General features: G+C 41.5%; 2 long non-coding RNA genes across 2 annotated transcripts; both read left to right on the forward strand.

Moving 5' to 3' along the window:
• The first annotated feature begins 2,177 nt into the window (after positions 1-2,177).
• On the forward strand, positions 2,178-7,935 carry LOC118351333 (uncharacterized). The gene is made up of 2 exons (XR_004806617.2): positions 2,178-5,800; positions 7,194-7,935. It is a non-coding gene; the product is annotated as an uncharacterized LOC118351333 (long non-coding RNA).
• Positions 7,936-18,969: 11,034 nt separating this feature from the next.
• LOC118351334 (uncharacterized) lies at positions 18,970-22,311 on the forward strand. The gene is made up of 2 exons (XR_004806619.2): positions 18,970-19,165; positions 21,513-22,311. It is a non-coding gene; the product is annotated as an uncharacterized LOC118351334 (long non-coding RNA).
• The last annotated feature ends 5,592 nt before the right edge of the window (positions 22,312-27,903 follow it).

The following is a 27,903-nucleotide window of genomic DNA, read 5'->3' on the forward strand; positions in this document are numbered from 1 at the left end:
GCTGGGACTGCAGCTGTACAGAAACAGCCAGGGTTTCCACTCGTGCTTCAGGAGTCAGGTGAAGCCACTGTGCACCCCAACCCACTGGGGCCCGTCCTGCAGAGGCCTGGGGCCACAGGAAAGCTTCCCACAGCGAGGCCCCGCTGCCACTTTCACACAGGCCCTAGGGCTTCCCAGAAACAGTTTTGAAATGGGACTGATGTCTTCTGTGCCTCAGTAGGGGGAAGAGTGAGCCAGTGGAATTCGAATCCTCAGTGTTGATGTGCTTCCCCAGGTGTACCTTCAGACTGGGGATACCTGAGGAAGTTAAAGGACGTTGCAGTTTTTAAAGTTGTTTATTATTATTATTATTTTTAAAGATTTTATTATTTGAGAGAGAGAAAGCAAGAGAAAGCAGGAGCAGGCTCCCGCTGTGCAGGGAGCCCGGTGTGGGGGCTCGATCCCAGGACCTTGGGATCCAAGGCACAAGCCTAACTGACTGAGCCACCCAGGTGCCCCTAATTTTTTTTTTAGAGAGAAAGCACGCACACACGCTTGAGAGTGGCGGTGGGGAAGGGGCCACGGGGGAAGGGCGCAGAGAGGGGGACTCCCTGTCACAACCGGCGTTGGAGCAAGGACCCCGTGTGGTGGAGCCCAACGTGGCTCAGTCTCACAACCTTGAGATCACGACCTGAGCCGGAATCCAGAGTTGTACACTTAAGCCACCCAGGTGCCCTTCTCTTTATTTTGAAAGACGGTGACAGAAAACCAGTCTTGCTAGACATGAGCGACGTTAAGATTTGCCTGCTAATGCTCACAATTTCAAGTGGCACGATGAGGTAATCTGCTGGAAACGGAATCCTCAAGAACAGTGATTCATCGAAGCCCTCAAAGAAATAATTTGTAATTTAAAGGATTTGCTGAATCCAATACTGAAATGGGGACTCAGAGGAAATAGAAGGTCCCAGGGAAGAGCAGGGTGCAAACAGCCAGACTGTCGGGTGCACAGCTGATGGGAAGGGGTGGATGTGCTAGTGTGGAAGGGCTGCTCCACGAAGTACTGCCAACTGGGTGGCTTACACAACCAGAAATTGATTTTCTCACAGATCTGGAGGCTAGAAGTCCAAAATCAAGGTGTTGGCAGGGTTGGATTCTCCTGAAGCCCCTCTCCTTGGCCTCTGGATGGCCATCTTTATGGTCCCGTGCTGCGCTCCCTCTGTGTCTGTCCAAATTTCCTCTTCCTATAAGGACACGAGTCATATTGGATTCGGGCCCACACTAATGACCTAATTTTGATTTAATCACCCCTCTAAAGACTCTATCCCCTAGTCACATTCTGAGGTGCTGGGGATTAGACAAGACTTAAACATATGAATTTTGAACATTTTTAATTTAAATTCAGTTTAGTTAACAAAAGTGTATTATTAGTTTCTGAGGCAGAATTTAGTGATTCATCAGCTGCATGTAACACCCAGTGCTCGGGGAACCCTGGGTGGTGCAGCGGTTTGGCGCCTGCCTTTGGCCCAGGGCGCGATCCTGGAGACCCGGGATTGAATCCCACGTCGGGCTCCCGGTGCATGGAGCCTGCTTCTCCCTCTGCCTATGTCTCTGCCTTTCTCTCTCTCTCTCTCTCTCTCTGTGACTATCATAAATAAATAAAAATTAAAAAAAAAAAAAAAAACACCCAGTGCTCGTAACATCACGTGCCCTCCTTAATGCCCATCACCCAGTTACCCCATCCCCTCACCCATCTTAAACATATGAATTTGTGAGGGGAAATAATTCAGTCCATAACTGGGGTTAGAGAGAGTGGAAATAATACCTGGAAATAGAAGAGAGAAGAGGAAAATGTCCAATAATGTGTAGAAGTAAAGATCCGGAGCTGTTCCTAAGAAGAAGGGTAAGGAGGAACTATGACGGGGGTACCCTGGGCCCTCAGCAGAACTGCTTCAGGCACTGCCTCAGAAATTTAAATACTCTTAAGCCCCTTCTGTTACAGGCTTATGTTCTTTAGAATCCGATTGATAAGAATGCTATTTGGGTTAATTAGTAAATAGGTGTTTTCATTTCACATTTATGTCTGACCTTCAGAAGTTTCCATGTCAAGCCAGGAAATAAGCTCAGTCAACACATATTTTTTTTTTTCTTTTCATGATAGAGAGAGAGAGAGAGAGAGAGAGAGAGGCAGAGACACAGGCAGAGGGAGAAGCAGGCTCCATGCAGGGAGCCTGACGTGGGACTCGATCCCAGGTCTCCAGGATCAGGCCCCGGGCTGAAGGCAGCGCTAAACCGCTGAGCCACCCGGCCTGCCCTATGTTATTTTTTTTAAATCAAAGACTTTAGCTTTGAGAATCTAGGGATCAGCAGACTAAGTAATGACTGTGTTCACCGTAGATGTTGGTCATGTTGCAGGATTTCTTTTTCTTCGGTACCTGGGTGGCTCTTGGTCCCACCACTTGGAAGAATGAAGAATGAAGAGGAAGACCAGACCAAGAGTGGTGGGCAGTAGAGCAAAGTTTCTTGGGTGATCCTCCTGGGCAACAGTAAAGCAAAGTTTATTGAGTAACAGGCAAAGCTCTGGAAGAGGGAGGCGACCGGAGAGGATTTCTAAGTCTAGGGGTTTTTGTGGGCTTGTTGGCAGGCTGTTGTGATCGGCTTAATCCTCCCCGTGTCTGTCACCCAATCAGGCTTTTGCCCAAGAGCTCCAGGTAGGTGTTCACATGGGAAAGGGTGGAGGACACCTTCCAGGGTGGTGCAGAGTCCTTATAGGGGTGGTTTCTTCCTGGGGGAGGGGGATTTGCCTTGTCCCTGCCTGCCTTTCTCTGACTATCCTTCATTAGTCATTAGCTAATACTTAGTTCCTAATTAGGAGTTCAAGTTTTGTTGAATGCAAAGGAGTAAGACCTAACACAGCAGGGGTCCTCCGAAAAAGCTTCATGAACACACGGAGTATACACGAGCTGAATAAAGCCCAAGGGTATTTCAAGGGAGTTTTATGAGCGTAGTAATGAGTATATACGAAAAAGAGCCAGACTTACTTTTTATTAAAGATTGTATTTATTTGGGAGTGAGAGGGAGCACGAGTGGGGGAAGCAGACTCCCCACTGAGCAGGGAGCCCCAACAGGTGCAGGCTCGATCCCAGGACCCCAGGATCATGACCTGAGCCCAAGGCAGACACTAAACCGACCGAGCCACCCAGGTGCCCCAAGAGCCTGACTTGTGATAACAATTCACACTTGGAGAGTTGTGTAGGGGTCATGTATTGAGCCTATGCTCTGTTCACTCTAAGATGAAGCCATGGAAAGGTCTATCTGGAGCACTGTGGAGCCCATGTACCTGAGGATGTATTTACATGAGGGACAGAAAGGCTTTTAGGAGCCAAGCTCAGGCATCTGGTGTAAGGCAATGTCAAGAACTGTAAAGGGTCTGAGATTGTACTCTACTTGCAAGCTAAGAGTTCGCCTGCCACATGGATGTTGGTAGAAGACATGAGACTCGTGAGTCAGAGAGGAAGGAGAGTTTATGACAGCATTAGTAGCATCCAGAATATCGGTATTGCAGGGAGGAGGAGACTTGTTAACTGAGTCCCAATACCCCGCACAGGCAGTGGGTAGCGTTATAGGAGAGGAACCTTTATTTTAGGGAGTCTGAACCTTTTATAATGGACAGATACTATTTCCATCTTCTAAGGGTGTTTGCCAAACAAACATCTCGAAGAGGTAGCCCCGAACAAAGGGCAGTCAGTGCTTCACTCACTGTATGTGTAAAAATGCCAAATTCGTGGAGATTTATCTCCAAATAGGCAACTGGCCTAGGTGTCTGAGGGACAGGCTAATTCTGAGCACGGGTTAGAATAGCCTCTTATGCATCCTTGTTCCTAGAGATTCAGGCCAGGGTTCTAAGCCAAGACGGCTGTGATAAAAGAAGAAAAACTAAAGGGACCATTTCACTAAAACCCTGCTGTGTCACTGAGGGTGCAAAGAATTCTCAGCATGGGTACAGTTAGTTACTTTGACAGAACTGAGGAGTTTGACTTGGGTACGGAGAGAAGACAGTCCCACACCTGCACAAACATTATTGCACTGGCCTGAACGGCAGAGGAAGAGAATGGAAGATGCTACCTAGTAACCAGAATGATCTGCTCAGAGATGCTTGTGGTAGTCCAACAGTGGCCTGGGTTTAAATATAAGAAATTTAAAATTATGAAGTTCTATCAACATTCAGGGACTTTTGAACTATCCCAAAAGCTTTGAGAGTATTGAGAGTATAGCATTTTTTTTTTTTTAGATTTTATTTATTTATTCATAAGAGAGACAGACAGACAGACGGAGGGAGAAGTAGGCTCCATGCAGGGAGCCCCATGTGGGACTCAATCCCAGGACCCCAGGATCACGACCTGAGCCAAAGGCAGATGCCCAACCGCTGAGCCAGCCAGGCATCCCTATCACATTGTTATTTAATCATTATGCCACATTACCACAAAGGATGGAGGATATTGACCTTCCATAGATGTACCCAGATTTCCAAAAAAAAAAAAAAAAAAAAACCACGAAAAAAAAGAAAGACTCAAAGCAATTTTGTATATAAATGAAAAAAATTGTACTATAAAATACTTTGTTAAATGTTCATCTAATGATATTATGAATACGAGAAAATCAGTCATGTCAGAGTCAACAAGATATACCTTGAGGATTTTTAAAAATGCCACAATTCTCCCCTAACCTCTACTCTGCATCAACAGTAATAAAACAGGTTCACACAGAAAAAATAAAAATAAAAAAATAAAACAGGTTCACACTATTGAAAACCACAAAAATTAACCTTATTTTATTGCTAAACTAAAAACATAAAATTGGTGGATTCCACCCCTACCCTCTTGCTACTAATGTAAGGAGGACTTTTATATCTCTTTTGGCCATCTTAACTGCTAGGTCTCAACTAAAACAATGCTTATAGACATTTTGTTTTAATATAGATTCTGATGCCCTTATTTGTAATTTCCTCTTCTACCTAGTCATGGACAAAAGTTTGGAAAATAACTCAAAAACATAAAAATAACTCAAAATGGCCACAAGCATAGGTTGTGGATCATGTGTAATTCCCTGAATGTCAGCTGTAATTTTAACTCTTTCTCTCTCAGGAAATCATATTGGAATACATGTGAGACAGTGATTTTCAAATCACTTGTGTGATTTCAAAACGTGTGTGTGTGTGTGTGTGTGTGTGTGTGTGTGAGTGTATGTACACAAACATGAATATACCTAAATAATTCAAAGCTTTGGTGACTTATTATGGGTAAATTATTTGTGATCACTTCATATCAAAACATGACACACAAATGTGTTATTTCACTGAGGCTGCAAAACACAAAAATCAAAAAACAATCATTCAAGTCTTCATTCTTGAGACTCCTACCGCTGAATTCACATTTATACCAATTGTTCACAGGACAGTCTTTGAAGAAAAAATATGTGGAAGAAGTCATTTTATAGACCTAATGTTTAAGTTTTAATATGCTACTGAATTGTAATCCATGTGGAAATACCAGCTAAGACAGCCGTCCATGAAGCCTAGCCCAGTGAGATCCAACAATTATGGGTTGGTGTTCAACTGGATGAGCCTTCTTTATGTTGAAATAGGAGGCAAATGGCTTTATAGGACTGCATGAAGGCACAGGTGTGAAAAAAAAGGCAATTATTTTTGCTTTATTTGGCATTGGGCAGGCTTCAGTTGGAAGAAACCATATTTAATTTTCCTGTCACGCTGTATAAAGAGAAAAAACTTGGAGCATGTTCAGAGGAGAACAGCGACTGATTAAAGGTTTGTAAAATTAGACCTATATGAAATTGTGAAAAGAAGTGGGCATGTTCAGTCAAATGCAAGCCACTCAGGCAGGATGAACAATTACCTGCAAGTATGTAAAGAGATGCTTCCCAAGCCTGAGGTTTGGGATAAATGCAAAGTTAAATTGCAGGATTAAGAACACGAAACAAAACAAAAGTCAGAGCAGTGGAAGAAACTAAATACTGTAAAAACAAAACAAAACTAAACTAAAAACATTTTAAGAAATTGATGAATGAAGCAGTCTATAATTCAGACTTTTGCAAAAACGATCATGAAAACAATTCAATTTTGTACTTATTAAATAGAAATAATTTACGAAGTAGAAAAAACATTCGCTGGATTGCATTAAAAAGGAAAAATCTCTAAGCGAATTAAGTCAGACAGAACAAATCCTATGATTTCACTTATATGTGGAATCTAAAACATCAAACAAATGAACAAACAAAACAAAACAGACACAGATTCATAGATACAGGAAACCTACACTAGTTACCAGAGCCAGGCGAGGCTGGTGAGGGGAGGGGATTTAGCAAAATAGGTGAAGGGAATTAAGAAATACAAACTTCTAGTTGTAAAATAAGTCAGTCAGGGTGGTGTGATGTTTAGCGTAGGACAGACAGTTGACCATACTGCAGTAGCTTTGTATGGTAACAGATGGGAACGAGATTTATCATGGGGATCTATCTTCCCAGAATGTGTAAAAATAATGAACCCCTACGATACACACCTAAAGCGAATAGGATATTGTATGTCAATTATACACCGATTAAAAGAAAAGTAAAAATCATCAGATTAAGTATGAAGAATAGTTTTAAGGAAAAAAAAAAAAGCTGTATCTGGTGGTCTTCTCTGGGACCCAGGATAGCAGGAACAGAAACTGTAAGTCTGCCCTCAGAATAAGGGGAGCTCCTGTGTGTTTAGGGTGGGGAGGCGGCGTAGTGAGCAGTTTCCCTGACCTGCTTTACCTGTTTTACCAGGAATCCCATGACACAATGGTTCTCTCCAGAGTGGTCCTGAACTGTTATTCTTTCTGTTTGTCCAGGGGAAATCGTTTTCTCTCTGAAGTATTTACTGCTTTTTGAAAATCGTGTTGGGCAAACACATAAACAAAAATTTATTCTCCAGTTTACACTCTTTATCCTTATATGCAAAGGGAGAGAGATGAAACCACAAAGTTGGCACCATTTTCTTTTACTTTAAGGCTGTTCCATTAGCCTGATGATAACTTGTTTTTTAACTTAGAAATGTAGATGATCTAACAATAATCTCAGAACACTTAAAGTGTTCTGGTTCCCTGTGTTTGACGTTTGACACTTGAACCCTGTGTTTAATATGATTCCAGCACTAATTACAATGTGTTTTTCCCCAGGCTAAGCTATTCTCAGACCCCAGCCGAGTGTCCTAGAATTCAACTTTTCTGACTCTGACTCTACCTGGGATAGTATCGCAGCCCAGTTAAGGATCCTGACCGGTGAGACTGCATCGCTACTTCAGAATCAATCCCAAGTGCAGGCTGCTACACGCGCTTCTGACCTACGAGCTCTAACTTGGAAGTTTCCACAACCCTGTCACTGGGTTCGACTAACTTGCTAATGTGGCTCACACTCAGAGAAACATATTATTTACTAGATCAGCAGTTTATTGTAAATGGATATAACTCCTCCAAGGAGCCCTAACTTTTTCCTTCTCTACGCCGGTTCCATAGCACCTCCGTACAATTCACCTGACAAAAATTAATGATTATTTCAGTTAATGCTGAGTTCTGTTGATTGTATCATAAAAGGACCCAGATCCAAGTTATAAAGGCAGGTAACACCCTCAGGTGTGCAGTTACCACACCAGCAGCCCTGGTGATAGGACAATAATATGCTGTAGGGTTTCACAGGGCAAAGTCCTGTTAGGACATTCTGATGAAGCTGTTAACAACATCAAAGTCCCAGACAGCACTGGTGTCTGCTGGGCCTACTGAAGACCAAAACAGATTAGTGATAAAGCAGATATGGTATCTGTAATGTTTTTAACTACTGGTGAGATCCAGGTGAAGAGTGTTAATATGCGGGCTCACGTACTAATCTTTTCCTTTTTAAAAATAAAAAGTTGGGATACTCTGAGTCTTAGCTTCTTGTTTGGGCCCCCTATTTGCTAATTTGGTTTTATTAACCTGTTTTGATGTCTTCCCTCCTACCAGTAATTTTCTTTCTTTTTTTATTTTTAAAAGATCTGTTTTAGTTATTATTTGAGAGAGAGAGAGAGAAAGCAAGTGCAGTGGGGAGGGGCAGGGAGAGAGAAACCTAAACAATGTGCTGAGCATGAGCCCAATGTGGGGCTCGATCTAATGACCTTGAATCGAGACCTGAGCCAAAACCAAGAGTTGGAAGCTCAACCAACTGTGCCAGCCAGGCGCCCCCTACCAGTAATTTTCTTGTTGCCATTATGTTATAATCTCAGGGTCCTGGGATTGGGCCCCACATAGGGCTCCCTGATCAGTGGGGAGACTGCTTCTCCCTCTCCCTCTGCCTGCTGCTCCCCCTCCTTGTGCTCTCTATCAAATAAATAAATAAATAAAATCGCTAAAAAAAAAAAAAAAAATTGCAAGTGCCAAAGGTGATGGAGGACTTTTCAATGGTATGCCATAAGCATTTTAAATTTCAGCTAATTGATAGAAGTACACCTGTGTTTTATTTTTCACTAGCAAAATATGGTCAAACACTCCTATAGAACATTCCTGTTCACAGAAGATGCTATACAACACTGGACACCTGACTGCAAACCATTAGTTTATTTGTTCTACGGCTAAGGTACGGTCTGCACCAAACCATCTTGCAAGCACAGAGTACACAGGGCTCAGCCTGCCACTTGTCACTGTGGCTCAGGCGAGGATCAGGAAACAGCAGCCTTTAAAAATGTACAGAAAAAACCATCTCGTTCACATGGCAGGGCAAAGAATGGTCTCACCATGTGGTTATTTAAATGCTTAAGCAGGGCAGCCCGGGTGGCTCAGCGGTTTAGCGCCGCCTTCAGCCTAGGGCGTGATCCTGGGGACCTGGGATCGATTCCCACATTGGGCTCCCTCCGTGGAGCCTGTTTCTCCCTCTGCCTATGTCTCTGCCTCTCTGTCTCTCATGAATAAATAAATAAAATCTTAAAAAAATAAATGCTTAAGCAGATGCATAGTTTTCTGAGAAAAATACAGGCCAAATACTAATCCTGGCTGGTGGCACCTCTCTAGAGTAATCCCATAGTGCAGCGAGGTAGAAATTACCTGGGCAATGATATACACCAGGCTGTAAATTTTAAAAAAGCAACTAATGTAACAGCTCTATTTAGACATCACTATTGATAATCAGAAATTACATCCTAAGTATTTAAACTCACGATAAAAATTTGGGGATGTCAACTTAAAACTGTACAAGGAAGTGTTGAGTTTGTCAAATTCTCTTGGAGAGACTCAAAACTTTTTGAGTATCAGTGTTCTAACCTATAAATATTGAATCCCAACAGTTTCTGCCTCTGCAGGGCACACTGCACGAGGGCACACCGTGCGAGGGCTCCCTTCTAGAAGGGCTTTCAAGGGGATGAATGACTTACAGGGAGTGTGAGACGGGGGAGCCTGGGCAGCACCAGACCTGAGATGGGTATCTGGTGAGGCTTCTGCTTCACGTGGCCACATGACTCCCCCTTCCTGGTGGGTGGGCCTGGTGCTGCTGGCCTTTGTTACAACTCACCATGAGGTCAACAGAAGATGAGGGAGCCAATGAAGCTCAGAGACCTTCGACTCCCCACTGAATTATTCCCAAGTGACCAGAGCAGCTCAGTTCTGTATCAAGACTGACAAAGTCAGAGCTTCCTGGGGACGTCGAGGTTCTCTCCTTTCCCTTCCCCGTTGCCCTTAAGCCTCTCAGAGTGAGCATGGCCATTGCTGTGTTCTCCCGATTTCACCCACATTGGAAACGAATGTTGACTACCAAGTAAGGGAGTTGTTAAAGTCATCTGCCAGAGATAGGGACTCTGGTGGAAAGGATATTTTTCCACCCCTGGCAAGCTGTATGTACTTTTTCTGCTCGGGAAGATGTCAGGGGACCAGGGACTTGGTTTAAACTAAAGATGCTAACTAAGCCTCTCTGCCATTTCACTCTCTCATTCTGAGGAACGATCTCAAGTAGTAACGCAACACAATTCATCATTGCTGTGCAGAGTGCCTACTTTTATTTCGTGGAGGGGCTTCTCCCACCATGTTGATTTTATTTGAATCACCTCCATTCGTGTTCCGAATTCCACATTAAGGTCTGAGTCGGTCTCTACGCAGTTGGCCATTTCTCCGCAGCCAGGTCTCTAGATGAAGACTGTCCGAGGTCTCTGAAGCCTGCTCTGTAGGTACTGCTGCATGGTCTTGTCTGGGAGTGGTGTAGCTTGCAGGGTCCACTGGGTCTGGGCCTGGCTGCTTGTGGCTCTTAGTCTACAGCAATGGCTGAAACTTGCTGGCCCTTCTTGCTCTCTTCTTTCTTCTTGAAGTGGTCGTGACTTTAGGAGAGTGTTTCTTTCTTGAATTTGCATGAAGTGATCTTTTTACCTTCTTGTAGATCTTTAGCACCTGGCAAGGCAACAAGGTGAGCCTGGAGGGCCCTGGGTTGGGAGAAGGGAACGGGGGCGGAGTGGAAGTGGGGCCCTAAGGAGGAGGTTTGCACCAGGTGTAGGCAGGATTATCTGGGGATGGGCTGGAGGGGGAGAGACATAAATGGGGAAGCAGAAGAAGAGAAGCTTGGGTAGGATCATCTGACCTTTTTAGCGCCCCTTGATCTGGACCGAGAGGGGCTCTTCCTCTTCTTCCACCGCTTGGTGTTCCTGGTTCGTGGCGCCCATGATTTCTCCGCCACTTTTGCCATGTTGCAGCTGCTCAGTTGTCTACCTCAGGAGTCCTGCCCTCTGCATATATACCCCTCCCAGGACAACAGGGCTCACACCCTTCTGCTTTGTTTGGTCAGCAGGGCACGTACCACAGCCAATGGTGGCCACGGGGAGCTTAGACATCACAAAGGACCACCCCTGGGTGGGGGGGTGGGGGGTGGGATGCTTGGTTGGCTGAGATGCTCTAGCTGGAAAAGGCAACTGTGAAAGAGTCTTCTCATACTGACTCCTCCTCTTTGTCTCTCCACGATCAATTCTGGTTGTACACATGGGAGAGATGGGTGTAATGCCCAAGTCTTTCCCCATGGTTCATTCTACTGGCTCCCACTCTTTACTGTTATCAAATATTTTATATATCTCACCTGCTTTGAAAAACCTAGGAATCAGGAAATTAGGGGACAGTGTTTGAGGCAGGATGCCCTTCACTGCCTGGTCAGAAGAGATGGCTCTGAAATATAATTCAGGGCCAGGTATGTGTGTGTATGCACTAGGATGACTCAAGATTAAAGTTCTGGAATACGATTAAAATCTAGGAATATATTTGTGTTCACACGTATTATATATGGTTGTGTTTTGGAGACCCGATGAAAATCTTTGGAAAAACATCTTCGAAGGTGCAAGAAATTTAACCTCAAATTTTGGGGATGGTGGGTAAGCAGAGATAGAAGTGGAAGCTCACTCCAAACCAGAACTCCCCTTCTCCCCATCTGCATCTGTACTTACTAGAACTCCCCAATCTCCCTTTGTGAACGGCAGGAATGACATCCACAGAGATGGAAAGTAGATTAATGGTTAACTAGGGCTGGCAGGAGAGTGGGGGAAATAAGGAGTGACTGCTAATGGGTGTGTGGTTTCTTTCTGGGGTGATGAAAATGTTATGAAGTTAGACTGTGGTGATGGTTGCACAACTAGGTGAATACGCTAAAAACCACGAACTTGTAAAACAAAAAATACTGGGATGTGATTTAGTTATATTAAAATACGATTGTAACTACAAGAAGAGCTGAAACTAGGCAAGGGCCCACTGTAGCTTTAGCTACAGACCTCAAATGGATACCTGAGGCTATGAAATTTTAAGACACAACAAAGGATCAAATGAACTAGGCCTTCACTTTTTCCATGGGGAGAGGTGGCATTTCAGAAAAAAAAAATCTAGCAGTCTTTTGTGAAAATCTGGGAGAAGAGGTAAAAGAACAAGACTGTGGAAGGAAGGGAGGGAGGGATGGAAGGAAGGAGAGTCGAATCAGGAGATAAGGAAACATGCATAGGATCACTGTCTTACAGCTTCAGGCATGAGGCCTCTGTCATTTGTGTCATCCGCTTGCTGAGTATAAGGAACTGAAGTAGCTAGAGCAGGGCTGCTCTGCCTCCCAGCCTGATGCCTATTCTGCCCCAGGCTCCAGTCTGGTAAGAGTGAGCCCCACGGGCACCCTTACTGAAGGCCACAGGCTGTAAGGGGCACCCATCTACCCACAGCTGATGCCCCAGGGGTGAAGTGGGCGGACAGTGTAGCTAGGACAGGCTCCGTGAGGCAGAAAGAACAGGGCTTGCTATGTGAACCACAGACTCAGGTTAAAAATAACAACCTTATTCCTGACAGGCAAGAAGATGGAATAAAGAGTTTTGCATCTCTCTTGTCATTCCCACTGTGCTGTAAATTAAAAAGTAAAATAAAGCAGCTAAGATGGAATAGACAGTATAACTGTTTTTGTTTTTGAAACAAAAAAAACCGGGATAAAATTAGGGTCCAATAAAAATATACCAAAACAGTGGCATTTTCATGGTTATTTCTTCATCATAATTCCATTGCTAGATCTTAACTTTCCCAGAAGGCATGGTGATGACTACCAGAAGAGGTACTCAATATCTAGTGCCTTGAACAAATACACAAATGTATAAAAAAATGGATGAATGGGTTTGTGTTAGTGTGGTACAGTTATAGATGTTCACTCTTCCCTGTTTTCCAAATTTATTATTTTTTTAAGATTTTATTTATTCACGATAGACATAGAGAGAGAGGCAGACACACAGGCAGAGGGAGAAGCAGGCTCCATGCAGGGAGCCCGATGTGCGACTGGATCCCGGGACCCAAGGATCACACCCTGGGCCGAAGGCAGGTGCTTAACTGCTGAGCCATGCAGGTGTCCCAGAATTTTAAATTTTTATTACAGATTTTTAAAAAATTTATTTGAGAGAGAGCGCGTGCACATGTGTGCATGGGGGGGGGGGGACAGAGCAGAGGGAAAAGGACAAGTAGGCTCCCTCTGAGTGCAGAGCCCAAGGCCTGTCTCCATCCTACGACCCTGGGATCATGACTTGAGCTGAAACCAAGAGTCAGACACTTAATCTGCACCACCCAGGGGCCCTTAAAGGAGTTTTTAAAAAAACGGTGTAAAACTACAACCCGGAGAGTACGGCAAAGAGGTCACATTTCTGGACGAGAGGACTAGCTCCTGAAGAAAGAGGGCAGGAGAAGAGCAGTACTGAATACGCTGAGGGCGGATGCAGCCAGGGGACAGCCACGCCCCCCCCCCCCCCCCTGCGGAACCCAGGAGGATGCAGCCCTGGGGGGCACTGGGTCCTTCCAAGGTCAAGGCCGGAGGGGCCCGGTATCCCAGCACGCACAGGGAGGAGCTAGAAAACTTTCTACCAGTGCTGTACAGGGAATGGAGACGGGGAAGAAAAGAGAATGATGATATGTTTTTTAATATTTTTTTTTTGTCTATTATTATTGCTATTCCAGCAGCAGCCTGCCACGTGGAACCTGGGGCTCCCTTAAGACCTAGGAGAGCATCACAGCACTGGTGCAGGTGCCTAGAGGCAAAGGCTGCAGTGACTGGCAAATCTTTTTTTTTTTTTTAAGATTTTATTTATTTATTCATGAGAGAGAGAGAGAGGCAGAGACACAGGCAGAGGGAGAAGCAGGCTCCACGCAGGGAGCCCGACGTGGGACTCGATCCGGGGTCTCCAGGATCACGCCCTGGGCCAAAGGCGGCGCTAAACTGCTGAGCCCCCCCGGGCTGCCCCTGACTGGCAAATCTTTGGCAAATCTTAAGACAAAACTTGCCTTCACATGGGGCGCTTTGTCCTCTGCATCTTAAAAGTTTAACTCCGGCCTCGGCTTTATTTTCTCTTGCAACAGATTAAAAGATTAAAGGCAGCCCAGCCGGCTGTTCCAAAATAAATTAAATCTTAAAATTCCAACAAAAGGGATTAGTCTGATTTACAGAGGTTCTAGAGAGTAAAATTATATATAACAGGTAGGAATCGGGCGGGGGGGGGGGAGTACTTGACTCAGCAAAAGAAATAACCGTCTAATGACTAGGGTGATGCAAAAGTAGGACAGGCTACGTTGTGAGGCAGCAAATCCTGATTCACTGAGAGCCTATGTGCTCATCAGTGTTATAAAACAACTGTCAGCCTCACAGCCCCAGTGAATGCTATTTTTAGTGTATGTTGGGGGAAAAGGGACTTTGTCTTTTTATTTTATTCAAGATTTATTTATTTATTTATTTATATTAGAGGGAGAGAAGTGTGTGGTGGAGAGAGAAACTTTTATTTATTATGAGAGATAGAGGCAGAGACGGAGGGAGAAAAAGGCTCCCTCTGGGGAGCCTGATGCGGAACTCGATTCCAGGATCCTGAGGGATCACGACCTGAGCCAAAGGCAGAGACTCAAGGATTGAGACACCCAGGTGCCCGAGAGAGAATCTAAAGCAGACTCCATACTGATCATGGAACCAGACCCAGGGCTCAATCTCATGACCCTGAGAGCATGACCTGAGCCAAAACCAAGAGGCTGCCGCTTAACCAATTCTATCACCTAGGTGCCCCTTATTTTTACTTTTTAATTGAGTAGGCTCCACGCCCAATGTGGGACTTAAACTCATGAGATCTTGAGATCAAGAGCTGCATGCTCTACCATCTGAGCAAACCAGGCACGCCAGCAGACTTTGTCTTAGTGTCCCTCTAAGTTGCCCACTAAGCAACTGCTCCTCAGCATCCCAGACACTTCTCTGCCAGTCCCCAGGCTCAATTCTGCTGGTCACGGCCCAGAATGACCGATAGTGTGTCTAGCAAAGAACTATTTCCTTGCAACACTGCCCAAGGAGGTATGAGAGGGGCAAGCCTTCTTTAAGAACAATCATTAGTGTAGTATCATCGTTTTATTTAGCCTAGCAATATTTTAAAAAATGATTTTCCCTTGCTTTTGCTTCTGTATGTGTGGTAAAATCTCCTCAAAAGAAATACTCATCGGGCATAAACCAAGTCAGTTATGTAGGGTAATCTACATTCCTGATCTTCCTTGTGACTTCCTTTAAGATGGTCACTCCCTCAGTTATACAAAGACTCAGGAGAAACTGAAATTACTTTCTTCAAGGGCTTGATTAAATTCTTATCCAAAGGTTAATTTTTTTCCTGGCTTGGTCTGGAAGTCCAAGGGCTGTGGGAGTTCTAGGGGGTACAAAGATATATATTGGATACAATCACTTTGCGAAGCTGCTGAAGAGGTGAAGTGGGCAGGAAGTTATACCCATTGGCCTTGGCTCTAACATTTAGTTATTTACTGATTTCTTTGGTCCACCTGTCTCTGCCTCCACTATATCACGAACCTGGGTTTCTCTTTCTCCAGTTTTGGGTTTCCCTTCTTCTACCAAATAATTTCTCACACAGTTGTGGTGATCTTTATAAAATGTAAATTTGATTCCAATTTTTAACAGGGCTTGGCATGGTCTGGTCCTTGCCTACTTCTTCAACCTCAACTTGTACTCAGTAAATCACTATATATATCTAAAGGTATATAGATATTCATTCAGTGTACACGAATATTTCTATAGTGATTCTTACATAACACACATTGTTCTAGACAAAAGAAAAAATCTTTTCCTCAGGGAACTTAAGGTCTCATTCCTTGATAAGCCCAGTACTTTACTGGGCCTCAGGGCCTTTGCACAAGCTATTTTCTACCTAGAATGCTTTCTACTCATTTCTCATTCCTTTTCTGACTGTTCTATTTAAACTTAGCATAATGACCACACAGTAGGGACTAAAAAAATCATTGGATTCTGGGTAGTAGTGTATAAAATTGTTAAATTACACTGTACACCTGAAACTAATAACATTGTATGTTGATTATAATTCAATAACAAAAAAAGAATAAAGACTCTAGGTATTATTTTTATTGGAAAGATTCACTGATTACCAAATTATGGCCTGTTATTTCTACCCGTTTACACGTACATTTTAGAAAAAGGTATTAAACATCTTATTTGTAATTTACTGGCAGTCAGACTGGCTACCTGGCCTATTTTGTTCTTAAAAAATGAGCCATTTGATAAATACCATGAAGGCGAAAACTCTAATTTGAAAGACTTGACTGCTATCCCCAACTTCTCCATATGATGCTAGCTTTTGTAACAATCTAAACATATAAAAAGTATATACAGTTCCCAATACTTATCAGCCTACAGCAATAAATGATTATAAGTGATGAGTGAGGGGGGAAAAAAAAACAAACGATGTACTGAACTGGACAAACAGGTTTTTGAGTCTATCAGAGTCCAAAGGTGGCAAAAGTGTAGTTAAAGTGGAGAGAGTAAAAAACACACTGTTGACAGTTGTGGAAGCTGAAAAGGGAAGTCGCTTATGAGAAATGTGTTTCTATGGGACAGTAGACATTATACTCTGGACCAAGTAGCTGTAGGTCACGGATTGCTCTGTTGGTTTCAAAGAGGACCAAATGAGAGATGGTGGATGGATCCTTATAAATGTAGTTCCCCTACTGGAACGCTATGACAAGCACAAGCTCTATGATCATGGGTGAGTAGCATATTTATTATCCTCTTCTATATAAATACCTTTTCATTTTGCTACCAAATTACAGTGAATATTGAAAATATATCCACAAAGTACTGGACTTCCAGACTAGATATAAGAAAAAAGATTTAAACATACCCTCCCATAGCTTCTGAGGGTGTGTTTTTACAAATGGCCAGTCCTCTATGATGGGTAAACTACTAATGCAGTTATAGCATACTGGGCTTCCACATAGAAATTTATTTGAAGAAAGGGTTCTATTACTTTAAAAAGCCTAAAAACAATTTGTTTAAAAGATGACAGAGCTATTACAAATACATTTGAGTTTTCAGAAAAGTTGTAGAACTTCAAAATGCTTTAGCTGAGTTGCATAAATAAGACCAGAAATGATCAAATATTCCATGGCCCACAAAGACCTAAAATAACAAAAAAATTACAAAAATATTTATATCTATGTTAATTATATTAATATGTAAATATGTTGTGATAAACATGGTTATTTATTAATATATTATTGACCTGGATTTTATAGTAATATATTAGTTACAATATTAAGTAACATAGTAATCAATGTATTGCTGACTTCAGGATTTTGCAGACCCACACATAGGGTTATCTGTGTTTCCAAAGACATACATTTGACTTTTAGGTGTTACCTCTGGCCTTGAAAACTCTCTCAATCATACTGTTTGGGAACCTCAGGCACATGACTAATGTAGAACTTGTATAAAAAGGATCGGTTGCCTTTAGCACTTGAAGATTATACAGCCAGTATAATACGTGAGTTGCCTACAGTTCTCCCTGCACTGAATGATATACCATCAGACTTTTCAAAGCTATGAGTTCTGTTGGTAGGACCCTATTTTTGATTTTGGCTCCCTTTCTGCCTAATAGGGTTTTTAAACATAATTTTTTTCCCCAAAAACTGTTGCATATCACCACTCAAAACTTTAGTTTTGAACTGAAGGTCAAGTATTTCCTAATCCTTCTTCCTCTAACATAAACTATACCAAACACAAATGTGAACAGATTGTTTTCCACCTATATGGCTTTAAGAAATAGAGTAAGTACTGAGAAACTAAGCAATCTCTTCAAGTTAAAATTAATTATTAAATACAGAGACTAAAGAGAGGACATAAAGAGTTTGGACTCTTAAACATAAACCAACTCTTCAATGGCTTTCATTGTCTAACTGGGGTCTAGAAACTTTTTGACCACGCACCACATATTAGTTTTCGAAGGCCGCCAGAACAAAGTACCACAAACTGGATGGCTTAAACAACAGAAAATCATCTCACAGTTTTGGAGGCTAGAATCCATGATTGTGGTATCAGCACGAATGGTTCCTTCTGATGGCTGTGAGGGAAAGATCTTCTTCCCATAGCTTCTGAGGATATGCTGGCCATCTTGGACTTCCTTGGCTTATAGAAACACCAGCGCAATCTCTGCCTTCATCTTCATGTGGGTTGCTCTATTTTATAAGAACACCAGTTATATTGGATTAGGGGTCCACACTACTCTGGTGTGATATCATCTTAACTAATTATAACTGCAATGACCCTATTTCCAAATAAAGTCATATTCTGAGATACTAGGGTTAGGACTTCAACATGAATTTTGGGAGGACACAACTCAATCTGTAACACACCACAATATGTGCATATTTATTTACTCGTAAGTTATTTACATCCACTACTGCATTAGGAATTACATTTATTATAACCCCTATTTAATTAGAAATGTTAAAAAGATAAGGCAAAGGTAAATATATAAGTGGTAATATTTTCTTTCTGAACCGTGACAGATTGCCTTGCATACTCTCTGGATTGCACACATCTCACCAATCTCAAGGATAAAATCAAGCTCTTTGGCTCAACACACCTGACCCTCTGCCCTCTGTTCACTTCACCTGCTTCGTCTCCTGTCACCCCCAACATATCTGGCATTCCAACCAGTCTGAACTATTTGCAGTTTCCCACACGTGCAAGTCTCATTCTCAGTTCAACGACTCTGCACATGCTGTTTCCTATTTCTGGAATGCCCTCATTCTCTTTGCTTCCTGTAAACACACAGTCAACTACCAATCATTTTCTGAAACTCAGTTCTAATGTCATCTCTTTTGGGAAGCTTTCACTGAGTGCTCTAGGCAGCACGAAGCACTTTCTCGGTGCATGGAGTACCTCGTTCCTACCTCTAGCATGGCAAATCTCTGTTCACATATACATGTTAGGCTAAACTTGCATTTGATCATTTTTGACCTGCTGAAAAAACCAAAGCAATTTCATGTGGTTCAACTTAACATTTCACTAGACAACATGTCTACTGAGAGCAGGAATTGTGTTTTATTCATTCTTTTTAAAGATAGATTTATTTATTTATTTATTTATTTATTTATTTATTTATTTATTTATTTATTTATGATAGACAGAGAGAGAGAGGCAGAGACACAGGCAGAGGGAGAAGCAGGCTCCATGCAGGGAGCCCGACGTGGGACTTGATCCCGGGACTCCAGGATCACACCCTGGGTCAAAGGCAGGCGCCAAACCGCTGAGCCACCCAGGGATCCCCTGTTTTATTCATTTTTATGTTTCCAGTAACTAAAACGGAGTTTGGCACAAAGTAAGTGCTTAATATATGCTTCTTGAAATTAAGGAAAGGCTAACTTTAACACCACAGTCTACTTTCCGATTTTCCTTTTCAAGAATGGGGTAAGTATTGACTTGATCTCTCCTTTAAGAATAACCATTGGTTTAAATTTCATTGGCTTTATTTAGTTTAATAGCATTTTAAATCATTTTTCCCTGCTTGCCACCTGGCTCTGTGGCAAATATCCTTTCAAAATAAACATTTTTTAAAAATAGAGAAAAAGCTACCTAAATACTGTTTTATAACCAACATCAAAGTATTTAATGATTTTACTCTCAAAGTATTTGTATGCTTTCAAATTTAAAAAGTGAGTAATCGTAAGTGGGAATAGAAATAAGACAGCTAAATGAAGATATCAGTTGTGCAAAGTGAATGAAATTTTCAATTCCAACAATTTTTTAGTAAGAGCAAAAATAAATCTACTTTCAGAATTTCAAGTTTTCATTATTATTTGGTTTGCAAAAATGCTGTGAGGGGCACCTGGGTGGCTCAGTTGGTGAAGCATCCGATTCTTGGTTTCTGCTCAGGTCATGATCTGGGGGTAGTGCGATCAGCCCTGCCTTGGGCTCCAAGCTGGATGTGGAGTCCGCTTGGGATTCTCTCACTCCCTCTCCCACTGCCCCTCTCCATCCCTCTCTCTAAAATGAATAATAATGTTAAAAAGCTGTGATAACTGAAATGGTGTTTAGGCAAAATAGTCAAAAGGCAAAGGAGTTCTGTATGGCAAGCAGAACTATTCAGCTAAAGTCAGGAAGCAGTACCTGGTGAAACCCTGAGCAATTAGCAGGAAGTGAAACATGGTTACATGAACATTTTTCACTCTTCCTCATTAAAGCCCTCAAGTTAGTAAGACGTGTTCACTGACTCCTTAGCATGCCAAGGCAGTCGCAAGCAACACCTTTCACAATCTGGCTCTAGCCCGTTTGAGAGACTCCTCTCCTTTTAGATACTTCATGTCCTTTATACTTGAACTTTGATGAACTTCTTATAGAGAGTATTACATCGAACACATCATTCCTTATGTTTTTTCCAAATGTTCTTTCCTTAGCCTCAAAAGTCCTTCTTCTACCTTCTTTGTCTACTAATCTTTAATTCAGCTTGAATATTATCTTCTCCAGGACGCTTTTGCTTGCTTTTCCAGCTAAAGCTGTTGATTTACCTTTTCTATCTTCAATATACATCGTTCATGGTACTGCCACATTATTTTAACCACAATGCTAGAATTTATGTTAGTTCTTTTTCTTTTTCTTTTTTTAAATTTGAGAGATAGAGACAGAAAGAAGGTGAGTGGTAGGAGGTGCAGAGGGAAAAGAGGGAGTGGGACAAATAAACTCTGTGCTGAGCCCAGAGCCCCATGTGTGGCTCCGATCTCATGACCCTGAGATGATGATCTGAGCAAAGTCACGAGTCTGAGACTTAACTGACTGAGCCACCCGGGCACCCCTGTTATGTCTATATTCTTAATTATACCGTCATGCTGTGCTGGGTACATACCTATATTCAGTACAACAGTACTGAATAAGTGAGTAAGAAATGAGACGATAGTGTTGAATAATGAGGCACCAATGAAAGGCTTATTGGAAACATATCTTGTGACTAGAAAGTAAGGTCTGCTCCATGAGGAGGACAGGGACAGGTCTGCCCTGTCTACTGCAATAGTCAGAGACTCAACCTACTGCCTGGGACCATGCTTAATAAGTATTTGCTAACTTGAGGTGCCTGGTGACTCAATCTTGGGGATATGAGTTTGAGCACCTTGTTGGGTACAGAGATTACTTAAATAAATAAAAACTTAAAAAAATAAGCATCTGCTAACTAAACACAATGTACATGGAAAATAAGAAAAAGCAGAATAATAATTACTTGAAGATAAACTGATAGTACTATACCAAGGAATAAAGAAACTGTAGAAAATAATAACATCACTGATTAGCAAAAAAATTTTTTTAAATTACTAAACATATCATAAACATGAGAGATTATTCTGAGGGGCAGAAGAGGCAATGTGTGGTGATATAAATAGGGTTTATATTTTCAACTAGTTATAGAGTGATAATAGACATTATTAGTATGCCAATAGAAATAAAAATAATGTCCTTCACATCTTCAAAAAAAGTCTGTGTCATTTGCCACAAATAAATTTGTCTTTTTCTGTTTAATGCCTCTACCTGGAGTATCAGAAGTAGTACTGAATCCCAAATAAGTTATTTATTCATTTATAAGTACAGTATGACTATGTACCTGTCATTTATATTGGTTCTGCCTTAAGGTAGGCTTATTTTCCTACGATAATCACTGAAGCACTTCCCCTGGTTTCTAGAACTTGTGTGACTCCAACACCTGTGCCTACATACTGACAGTTCACTGTGAAGAAGTTGAAAAGACTGAATGTCCATATTCTTCCCACTTCTGACCGAGCTCAAGGTGATGAGCAAGGGACACTGCTAGTATTTGTGAACTCCGCTGGCAAGACTAAGGCTTCAAGGCAAACTCCACAAGTTACAATAACTTTGGCACTTGGACTTGTGCATCTATGTTGCAAGGCTGGTTATGGCAAACTCTGATCCCAGGTTTCATGCCTTGGTGTTCAAGGTTTCCAGGTACTAGATCTGTACCTTCTTTTCCTGTCCTCTTTCCCAAATGACAATAATACAGAACTTAGTATTTTTCACGTATTAAAATTCAGTATAGGGAAAAGACCAGGATTAATATCCTAAGAATAGGAATTACAGGGGCACCTGGCTGGCTCTGTTCGTGGAGCTTGCGACTTGTGATCTCAGGGTTGTGAGTTCCAGCCCCATGTTGGGTGTGGAGATTACTTAAAAATATAATCTTAACAAAAACAAAAAGAACAGGAATTACAACGTGAGTACATTAAAATCTACTTGTTTAGATTTAAAAGTTAACTTAAAAAGTGGTTATTTATTTGATGGTTCTTTAGCTGTTTAATGTTACAGATATTTTTCAATCAAAGATATAAAAGTACTTATTCAGGAAGAGCCAGCACCTGAATCTAAGGCAAGATTCATGTATTTCATGGCCTTGTAAATAAATATACAGAAAAGCTTTTCAAAGTAAAATCTGTGAAACTAAAAAAATAAAATGATAACTCTGTGACAGTCATGCCTTTGTAAATTCCTGGCTCTACATGCAGTATTTGCACAAAACTATGTTCTTCTAACTGTGGGTCATTCCCGTCACCCCTTGGAATCTGCTAGACCTACCTCAGGACGTTTAGGTTACCCAGAGCTTCTTGGAGCAACTAAATTATGTAAAGTGTCTCTAGAAGCTGAGGCCACTGTTTGTTTCTATAGGTCTGTTGGTCTTCCCTACTCTCTCCCACTCTCACGCCTTCCCCGGAAGTAATCCTGGCCTATTCTTTCATATGAGATAAAGCACCAGTGCCTAAGAAGCACTGCATCTTTTTTGAATGCATGTTTTCTGAATAGAGCAACTTAATTGACTGAAACCTCTCAAAAGGCCTAGTAAATGTTTAAATTTAAAATTTTGATGCTTCAGACTTCTGCTTCCCTTTGCAAGATAGGACATATTGGAAAGAAAATTGGTTTAGAGTCAGAATGGGGATGCCTGGGTGACTCAGCGATTGAGCATCTGCCTTGGCTCAGGGCGTGATCCTGGAGTCCTGGGATCGAGTCCTGCTTCGAGCTCCCTGTATGGAGCCTGTTTCTCCCTCTGCCTGTGTCTCTGCCTCTCTCTGTGTCTTTCATGAATAAATAAAAAAAAATCTTAAAAAAAAATTTTTTTTTAGCGTCAGAATGAATGTGGAATTCCAGTTCAGTTTTGAAAGTGCCTTGGAAAATTTTTCAAAGCATAGGATTAAGTGAAATGTCCACAAAAATGAGGCTTATACGAGGCACTCTACTGAGATAGGATACTTCTACCCACAGTGATGGTCTGATAGTGTGGCTGCAACTATGAAGCAGAGAATAGTTACTCTGGAGGCGAAGTGTACGAAGTGTACGTGTCTTCAAGAAGACAGGAAAGGAGATGTGGCAAAGAAAATTCACAAATTGGGTACAGGGTTGGGTTTTCAATCCAGACATTCTATGAGTTTATCATTTTTTCTTTTTACCTCTTATCACACCTAGGTTTCAAGTTTATAATATACTTTACCCTCTACCCACAAGTTACTAGTGAAAATAGTTCCTTCTTCCCAGAGAACTGAGAAGAACAACAAAACATGCTTTTCTTTTAGAGCTTTACAACATTGAATAAGGCTCCTGTCATACATTTTATAGACTTTCCAGCCCTTTCTAAAATGACCTGATATGTACCTTCTATATAAATGTTCTGGCAGCAAAATTAACTCCAAAAGAGACATTTATGGATGGTTTCTATTTACTCTATTTGGCCCCTTTTACTCTTTATACTTTTCTTCCTGCTTTGTGGTTCCACCTGACTCTTCAATGAAGCCTCTAAACTGCGGGCCACTCCCTCACTTCAATTTTCAACTTTACTTTCCCCTTCTTTGCTCTCCTTCTGCTGAACTTAAGTACATACTCAAACTACAAAGAAGATTGAGGTTGAGCAAGTAGTTGGCTCATATTTGTTGGAAAACGATATTACTGGTTAAGAGGTGAGAATTCAAAAAGAGGTGAGAATTCAACTCACCTAAAAACATTGAATAAAAAATACTTATATATGTTTTTTATAATATATTAAATATAAAATAAAATTTAAATATAAATATTTAAGGATAAAATATTTATATACATTAGGCTGAAGGCTTTGTCTTGGTCAGTTCCTGCCCTTTCTTTTTTTCCCTTATCCAAGTTCCAGGCAGGAGAGAAAGGCAGAACGTTAAATAGGCTAAGTGCTTCTTCCCACCCCTAAAAGAACTTCCTAAAAACCTCATCCAAAGATTTCCAACCATATCACTGCCCTCTCCAAGAGTAAGGGAGGTTGGGTAGGCTATTTTTTTTTTTTTTTTTTAATATTTAAGCTAGGTACATGGCAAACCAAATGAAATAAAGATTCAGGTCAGGGGACACCTGGGTGGATCAGTGGTTGAGCATCTGCTTTTGGCTCAGGGCATGATCCTGGAGACCTGGGATTGAGTCCCCCATCGGGCTCCCTGCATGGAGCCTGCTTCTCTCTCTGCCTGTGTCTCTGCCTCTCTCTCTCTCTCTGATGAATAAATAAATAAAATCTTAAAAAAATACAAAAAGATTCGGTGGTAAAAAAGAAGGAGGTAAACATGTAGTAGCCAATCTCTGCCCCAGATGCGTTGAGTTTGAGGTGTTTCTGACATGTATATGGAAGATGTGGAAGGTCAGGTCACAAACACAGAGCACCAGTCAGCTTTAGAGATGTCCATTGGGAGCTGTTACTATAAAACCAATTTATGGAAGTTAATGCATGTTTGAGATTGTCCAGAATAAAGAATAATGTGCATGTGGGGGAAGGGCCCTTGAATTGAAATTTGAGGGCTTCCCCACTTAATAATGCTTGAGAAGAAGAGGAGGAACCTGTAAAATACTGTGAGAAGGAACTGGATGATAGATCTGAAATGTTTTTGAGACATCCAATTGAACTGATAGTGACAGTTGACTTTAACAGATAATCCTCTCCCAGTATCCCCACACCCATCCTTTATTTTTTTAATCTTTATTTATTTTTAAAAGATTTTATTTTTAAGTAATTTCTATACCCAACCAAGGCTAGAACTTACAACTCCAAGAGTCATATGTTCTACCAACTGAGGCAGCCAGGCGCTTCCATTCTTTCTTTATTTATTTTTTTAAATCTTATATTGGATATTATATGGCTAACCAAATGCTACCTAGGTGCTTTAATTTTGTAACTCCAATAAAATTGAGTGTCGTTTTTTTAACCATAATTATTTTAATTATTTCCATATGTTATATTTACAACATAAGTTTCAACACTGGGATCTCAAATAAGTTCTTTTCTACTTCTCATATTTAAAGATTGTAATCAGAGTGAGGGAAAGGATTTACATAATCATTACAGAGCCCAGTGTTGGTATGCCAGAGAAATTGTTGATCAATCTATGGTTCAGTGGGTTCTTGCCACATATGTATACATAGACTTCAAACTTGATAGAAATCTAATTTGCCAATAGAGAGGACATTAATATAGTATCATGCAGCTTCGTTAGTTTCCTTTTCTGGAGTTAATTCCAATACTTCTTTCAACAGGTTAGATGGATGCAATGTTGATCTAAAGGCTTTTTACTCCAATAGTATAACAGAAGGTTTTCAGATGAATAGAGACTACCTTTAGACTATATTTTGTTCTATTTAAGAGTTCTTTTTGAAATTTATTCAGAGTTGCTTAACTCCAGGGTTGTGAAGAGAGCTATCAAAGAATCAAATTGACCCTCTTACGCCAGGAACTACTTCATCTATTACCCAAACAGACCTTTCTTCCTAAAGGACAGGATTTTATCAGTGTTTTTCTTTTTTTTTTTTTTTTTTTTTTATGATAGTCACAGAGAGAGAGAGAGAGATAGGCAGAGGGAGAAGCAGGCTCCGTGCACTGGGAGCCCGACGTGGGATTCGATCCCGGGTCTCCAGGATCGCGCCCTGGGCCAAAGGCAGGCGCCAAACCGCTGCGCCACCCAGGGATCCCTATCAGTGTTTTTCTTATAGCCCTGACCACCCTTATAGGAGGCATAATACCCACATAAAATCTCAGGCTATAAACTTGGTGTTGTTTTACCTATTCAGATCTGCAGCTGGAGCTATTCTGTACCTTTAGAAAAAAGTTATAGAATGGCATTCTCATTGTATGACTTTTCTTTTTTAATTAAAATTTGTTTGTTTAAGTAGGCTCTACACCCAATGTGGGGCATGAACTCACAACCATGCTCAACAACTGGGCCAGGCAGGCCCCTAGTTGTACAAATTTTCAATGTATCAATGTACAAATACATTAAGAAATAGTAACTATGACTGAAACCCACAAATAGTCATAACTTGATTCATCAGAAAGCTAAACTTTTGACTTTTTTGGTGGATATACCTTTGGACTACTATAGAACTATTCTAACAGTTTCTGGTGAAAACAATTACCTTGGCAAATTATAATACAGGATGAGTCGCTGACTGATTTGTCTATACTGATACAACCAATAAACACTTGTTGAGTGTTTAATGTACACAAGGCATTTTGCTAGATTCCACAGATACATAGGTGAATAAGAGCGGAAAAAAAATATATTATCTTTGTCCTTATGAAGCTTACTATTTACTGAGGGAGACAAATGATAAAAAGTAAATAAATAACTTTAAAGTAATTACAAGCAGTGAGAGGTGCTCTGGAAGAAAGAGAGTAATGAAAAGAGAGCCACCTAATTTGAATGACTAAGGAAGGCCTTTATGACATCTGCAAGAAGAGAGAGTTGAGGTTGGGAGGAGGAAGCACTCCAGGCAGGGGAAACAGCCTGGGCAAAGGATCTCAGAGAGGAATAGGCATGATCAAGGAACAGAGAGAAAGCTAGTGTGGCTGAGACAGCATGAGCAAAGAGGAGTGTGGCATGGTATTAAGGTAGAAATCAAAATCCTACAGCAAGAGTCAGTAAACTATGTTTTGTAGGTCAAATCTAGCCCACTTCCTAATTTTATAAAGTTTTGCTGGAACACAATTGTATAGTTGTTTACATGCTGTCTATGGTTGCTTTTGTGCAATAAGCAATAGTTGTTAAGAAGACCATGTGGGGGCAGCCCCGGTGGCTCTGCGGTTTAGCGTCACCTTCAGCCTGGGTGTGATCCTGGAGCCCGGGGATGGAGTCCCACGTCAGGCTCCCCGCATGGAGCCTGCTTCTCCCTCTGCCTGTCTCTGCCTCTCTCTCTCTCTGTCTCTGTGTGTGTGTGTGTCTCATGAATAAATAAATAAAATCTTTTAAAAAAAAAAAAAAAAAAGACGACCATGTGGTCTGCAAAGCCTAAAATATTTATTACCTGATTCTGTTTATTTATTTTTTAAAGATTTTATTTATTTATTCATGAGAGACACACAGAGAAAGGCAGAGACACAGGCAGAGGGAGAAGCAGGCTCCCTGTGGAGCCTGATGCAGGACTCGATCCCAGGACCTCGGGATCAGGACCTGAGCCAAAGGTGGACGCTTAACCACTGAGCCACCCAGGCATCCCTACCTGACTCTTTAAAAACAAGTTTGTTGGCCCTGTACTAGATGTGGACTAAATTAGAACTAACAACATGGTAGTTGAAAAGGTCAGGCTTTCCTAAAGCACGGAACCACCCTTTACAAGTGATAGGTCAAGTCAGAAAGACACATAAAGATGAACAGGTCAATGTGGTAGAGGCAGGACTTTGAGATGTCCAAGCCAGATGGGTAAAAGAGATGTCTTTAAGGTTAATATAGGGTTTTATAAAGCGAAGGATCCTTATTATCCAAGGATGTCAGGAACCTGGACAAGGTCAGAAGATAGTACACCTGCAGAGTAAAAATGTAGTTTAGCTCAGGAATATTGGAGGGCATCATGTATAGAGAAAGCAGATTCCAAGACGTGCAGAGGGCAGTTCTAAGCACTGGTAATGACCATTTATTATGGATAAAATCTGAGCATAAGTTGACCCCTGAACGATGCATGGGTTAGGGTGCTATGTGTAGTCAAAAATCTGCACACAACCTTTGATTCCCTCAAAACTTAACTACTAAGAGCCTACCATTGACCAGAAGCCTTAACATTAACAATTAGCAC

This window comes from Canis lupus, chromosome 18 (genome assembly GCF_003254725.2).
Source record: "Canis lupus dingo isolate Sandy chromosome 18, ASM325472v2, whole genome shotgun sequence".
Lineage (NCBI taxonomy): Eukaryota > Metazoa > Chordata > Mammalia > Carnivora > Canidae > Canis > Canis lupus.